Source organism: Scomber japonicus, chromosome 10, assembly GCF_027409825.1.
Source record: "Scomber japonicus isolate fScoJap1 chromosome 10, fScoJap1.pri, whole genome shotgun sequence".
Taxonomy (NCBI): domain Eukaryota; kingdom Metazoa; phylum Chordata; class Actinopteri; order Scombriformes; family Scombridae; genus Scomber; species Scomber japonicus.
Genome location: NC_070587.1, coordinates 23142559 through 23148558, shown reverse-complemented (window position 1 = coordinate 23148558; position 6000 = coordinate 23142559). Strand labels below are relative to the sequence as shown.

General features: G+C 37.4%; 1 protein-coding gene across 2 annotated transcripts in view; it reads left to right on the top strand.

Moving 5' to 3' along the window:
- Nucleotides 1-1712: 1712 nt before the first annotated feature.
- LOC128366065 (neurocalcin-delta A) overlaps nucleotides 1713-6000 on the top strand; it is a 69225-nt gene continuing 64937 nt past the window's right edge. The window contains exons 1-3 of one of the 2 annotated variants that reach the window (XM_053326717.1): nucleotides 1730-1811; nucleotides 3763-3842; nucleotides 4130-4269. The gene's annotated coding sequence lies outside the window, so the exon portion shown is untranslated. Of the gene's footprint in view, nucleotides 1812-3762; nucleotides 3843-4129; nucleotides 4270-6000 lie in introns of both variants that reach the window. The other variant, XM_053326719.1, reaches the window with a different exon arrangement.

Genomic DNA, 6000 nt, shown 5'->3' with positions numbered 1-6000 from the left:
TATACAGTTAGCTAGTTTACACTACTATATATACAGTTAGCTAGTTTACACTACTTTATATACAGTTAGCTAGTTTATACTACTTTATGTACAGTTAGCTAGTTTATACTACTTTATATACAGTTAGCTAGTTTACACTACTTTATATACAGTTAGCTAGTTTATACTACTTTATGTACAGTTAGCTAGTTTATACTACTTTATGTACAGTTAGCTAGTTTATACTACTTTATATACAGTTAGCTAGTTTACACTACTTTATATACAGTTAGCTAGTTTATACTACTTTATGTACAGTTAGCTAGTTTATACTACTTTATATAGTTAGCTAGTTTACACTACTTTATATACAGTTAGCTAGTTTATACTACTTTATATACAGTTAGCTAGTTTATACTACTTTATATACAGTTAGCTAATTTACACTACTTTATATACAGTTAGCTAGTTTATAGTACTTTATATACAGTTAGCTAGTTTATACTACTTTATGTACAGTTAGCTAGTTTATACTACTTTATATACAGTTAGCTAGTTTACACTACTTTATATACAGTTAGCTAGTTTATACTACTTTATATACAGTTAGCTAGTTTATACTACTTTATATACAGTTAGCTAGTTTATACTACTTTATATACAATTAGCTAGTTTACCCTACTATATACAGTTAGCTAGTTTATACTACTTTATATACAGTTAGCTAGTTTACATTACTTTATATACAGTTAGCTAGTTTACACTACTTTATATACAGTTAGCTCGTTTAGTCCAATGGTTCCCAACCTAGGGGTGGGGCCCCTCCAAAGGGTCAGCAGATACATGTGAGGGGTGGTGAGATGATTAATGGGAGAGGAAAGAAGAAAAAAGTTCTGATGCACAAATATGTTTCAGTTTTTCAGTTTGTCTTGTATTTTAAAAGCTTGTTATTATTTATGTTTATATATATACTAAAGTACAGTATTTAAGTAAATGCACTTACTGTGTCAATCACTGATCACATAAAACTGTAGTAGACCCTAACCAAAACCCACCTACACTACCAGAATATAAACTATTCACTGTTATTTTTATAATTCTGTTCAGTTGTCAACACATTAGAAAGATACAATTTAATTTGGGATATAGTCTTGAGACCAAAATACATAGCTTCCCTATATGTTCAGTAGATGGCGCCAAAGTCTTATATAAAAAAAGAAAAGGGCAATCAATTTCCAGCTGCCAGGGCAGGAGGATAAAGACAGAAGTCTCACTCTGGCCTATTTCTGGGTGTCTTAAATATAAGAAGAGTCTTCTTGTCAAAAGACGTTTTTAAAAATAAAAATAGCGTTTTTAATATAGAGCTACAGTGCACTCTTTTGCAGTAATTCGGTCTTGGGGGAAAGAAAGTCTTCGAAAACACTCACACACCTGAGTAGTCTTTATGACAGGTGCATTGTTGAAATAACCATGTACTAAAAAGAGGTATAGGTCTACTACCTGAAGGTCTTTGACTGAAACGTTGTATATATTACAGTATCTTTATTGAGCAAGTGAAGACAATGTGTAGGTGCCCCTTCCTCTTTTTAGTAAAAAAAAGGTTCACAGAAACAGTTCTGCATGGCTAAGGAAAAGGCGCATGCGTCATGCCAGAATTTTGCAGAGCGGAAGGTGAGCCAGTTTTCCTCCCGAGTGGCACATCATCTTAATACACTATCGTTGCTGTAACTCTCGACACAGTGACACTTGTTGGGGATACATGTGTTCCTGTGTGTTGTGCAGCATACCGACCCACCGGTTTAATTAAGCGCTGGCATTTCTAACCTAATTTGGTAAGTCGCCTGTTTGAGTTTAGCTCATTTACTTCATTATAGCTTGTTTCCTCTCAGAGACTGTCCTATAGACTCAATATATAGTTAGCTATAATATGTTGGGTTAAACTGTGGCTGGTGCATCTTCTTCTCCTGGCTCAAATTGAAAGCAGTGATTTTAAAAAAAGACTTCCTTGTTTACCAGCTTGAATAAATCCTTAAGCTAGCTGTTCTTCTCAGTATTGTGTAGTATGTTAGGTCAATAATAGCCTATAACAACCGCGTGTAGCTTTTCTTTGGCGTGTCTGAAACCGTAGCATTTTAGCTTCCTATGCTAATTAAGCGTTGCAGAAACCAACTTATTTGAATGGCTTTGTGTTAATGCCAGAAAAGAAAAGGTTGTACGTGTTTTGCAGGTCCACCGTTATTACGTTTGTAATATCACGTTAATCAACATGTCACTGTGTTTCTGCACCGTTAATGCAAATGTTGTGAAGAGTCGCAGGTTGTAAACTGATTGTTGTTTCCTGTGCTGTGGGCACTAAGCTAAGAGGGATTTAAGGTTGAATTGAAGATGCGTTAAATTACATTTATAAAAATAGGATTTCTCAAATCTTTCCACATTAGCGATCCTGAAAGATTAGATAGGGCAGAGAGTCATACGTATGGGTGGTCTAAAATAAGTAGTAGCACTCAGCTGTGATTTGGCACAATCACAGTCCTGTACTGTATACCTGTACAGTAAAAGCAAAACTAGTCATCCCCTCTACATGTTATAGCTCCTAGGAAGTAATATAATAATAGTAGGATGAAAATTCTCTTTACCCACAAATTTATCAAATATTATACAATGACATTAACATTTACTCTGAAAATGTACTGTATGTATCCTGATAAGTAATGTTTAACACTTGGAGTCACATTAATCTATATGAGGACATAACTATTTAGGAAAAGCTGAGATGTTTACATAATGAATAGCATTTAATTCATATCAAACAGCTCTAATGCATACATATTAATCCTTGGTAGATGGTTTTACAGCTGCTATACTGCTGGATTAAGTGGGAGTAATAATCTCCTATATTTTTATGGTTTAAGGTTTACGTAATATATATGCAGATTACAATACAACCCCTAAGAGTAGACTGGTAGTGTGGTTTAACGTCCTTTGGTAATATTACACATTTTATATGTTGTGAAGGAAGTGTAAAACATCTGGTTGCAGTACTAAAGGAGGTGTTGGTTAGTTGGTGTGGATCAATAACAAGAAAGCGGTTGCAGGACCCAGCCCACACCCCACTCCCCACTCCCACCCCCCTCCCGCACTTATGTATGTGCAAACTAGATTTTCTCACCTTATCTCATATAAAGAGAGACAGATGAGCCGACATCTGGGGCAGGTTGCACATCACCAGGCAGTGTGGTAGTTCTGACAGCTGTAGCTGACTTCAGCAGTCTAAGCAGGTAGGTTTCTTAGACTACTACTGCAAACGCTTTAAATGATTTTGTTTGTTTGTTGAGCTAACCTGAGCTGCAGATGAATGACACTTTGAATGGCTGTTTCCTGTTTAAACTGTGAGAGGAGGATGCTCTGGTGTTTCTGTTGTTTCAGAAAGCAGCAGTTTTCTCTCAGGCCCCTGAAATATGCGTACAAATAAGAGTACAAAGTGATATTTGGACTTCATACATGTAACAATCTTCACCACCAGGGCTAAAAAAACCTTTTATATATTGATTATATGGTTTCTCTATTACCCTGAAATAGTGTTAGGGTTAGTGCCAGAGATACAAGGTGAAGTATTTTAATGACTGTGTGTATTATTTTTTTCATTTGAATCGTTGTTAAATATTTCCATGTCATTTAATATGCTTTAACCCAAGGCTGTGATAAAAAGCGCTTATACAGTAACATAATTTGAGCTTTGCCCTCACTCACTGTTTTTTCTGACCCCTTTTGTGGACTCTGAAGTCAAACCAGGACCTCAGGCTTCTGTTGGGTCTACAGGTTAATGACCCTGAACCACGCAGACCACACTTGAAAGGAACCCGGTTGGTGATACACAAACACCCACTGACCTGCTCATTAATTCATGTACACACATATTAACCCTTAAAAAAAAAAAGTCAAGGTTATGTGCTAGTTTGTGCGCACATATTCATGGATACAAATACACACACATAATATATGCACATGTTAAGTAAAGCCAGTGCAGAAACAAAAACACAACAAAAACATTCCATTTCTACCAAGTCTGTTCTTCTAGATGCCACTAAATTCTACACATTGCTCCTTTACTTCAAAAATATGTGTTTTCTTTCTTTGCATCTTTCCTCAGGTGCTGTTAACTTTGTGTTGAGGTCATTGGTGTATAAGGAAGGAGGAAGGACACTGTAAATTCAAACAGCAGAGGGAGTGACCCAACAGTCTGAAACCACTCACCCTTACTGGGCTGCAGGCGTCCACACACTCCACCTGGTGAGTGACAGCTTATATGCAGGAGTTTGAATATGTGAGACCATCAGTGTTTAAACATCAAACTTAACTTTAGTGTTAAAAGCAGCTGTGTACATTAAAGATCCTCTGGGGGCTTATTGACTTCCCTAATGTGAATGTGTCTTAATTTAGAGCAGCAACGATTAGTTTAATGTGTATTGACTAAACTGCTTTCTATCAGGACACACTCACTCTGACTGCATTTATTGGCATAAAAGCTGTGGACAGCAGTTAACACTGTGGTCTCAGTGCAGGCAGCTCTTGATCTGGAATCTATTTCTAGTAGACGTGCTTAGGGCTGGGTATCGGTACTCAATATCTTTAAGGTATCGACTGAAATAAATCGATACCATGTAGTATCCAAATGTCTACTGTCAGACGATACCTGCTAGAAAAGCTAGAAAATATGGCTATTTGTATGGATTTGCTCACAGCCAATCAATGCAAGTGTTCATGGATTTAATGTGTCATGTGATTGGCCCACTGCCACAGCAGCTACAACCAGTCTGTGGTGTTGAAGTCGTGGTGAATTTAAGTTAGCGCGCTTAGCAGTTCAGCAGTCAAGATGCCACCTAAAGGCTCTAAAGTGTGTCTACACTACACACCTGTTACATCAGATAAAAGCAAGTGTGCTAAATGTGGAATGGGTATCCAATGAAGTACTCAGTAGGTATCAGTATCACTTTAAGGTTACTGGTACTGGTATCATACTTTTTTAAACAATATGCAGCCCTAGAGTTTGTCTTTATACAGACAGTACCTCTGTTATACCTGTTTTTTCCAACTGGGCTGTGTAAGATAAACATGTTCATTCTCCCTCGTTTGTCTAGCCATGTATCTGAATACCTGTGCAAGGATGCAAATATATTGCATTATATCAATGAAAAAGCCCAAATATCAGCAGATAATAAAACATTTCCATAATTGTTTTAGAGAGAAGTCCTCTATGATATTATCCTCTCTTATTATTTCATACTCGGCACTCAATTTTTTATTTTTATTTATAAATTGAAGTTACCCTTTAAGTCACTTGTACTAGACCCCATTTCCCTTAATCCAAGCATGGTTGGTGGGTCAATAAGAGTTCTTGAATCAGTCTTGGTTGGGCCCTTACCTTAACATCAGTTTGCCTTGGGAAACTCTAGCAGGTGCTATTTCCCTGTTTCCCAGGAACACAGAAGCACATTCACTACGATAAGCATGAAGGCAGTGCTGCTAAGACATCTGGAGGAACCTCATGTAAGAACCAATGCTCCTTTGGATTAAAGTCGATTAAAGGATTAAAGCCAATTCGGGTGATTTGGGCATTTGTTTAGGAGGTCCTCTGGGTGCCTCCCTGTGGAGGAGCTATTCCAAGGAAGGAATTATGTATCCCATCTGGCTTGGGGATGCCTGGGGATTCCTCAGTAGCAGCTGTAGGGAGTAGCTGGTGAGAAGGTGTCCAAGCATTTATAACCCAGAGGAGCTTCAGAAAGATATTTTATTAATGACAAGTTGTCTTAGATTCATACATCACAGAGTATAATAATTCACAAAAATTGAACAACTAAGGCTGACTAAAAGTTAATCTAGTGTAGTGTGTGCGTAGTCAATGTCTATAAAAGCAGCAGTGAGCAGAATGAGAGAGCAGACATGTTCTCTGTAATGGTGCAGTGGACGTGTAGGAATTCAGCCAGGCCTGACAGTATGGCAGCACTTCTGAGTTGGCTGTTT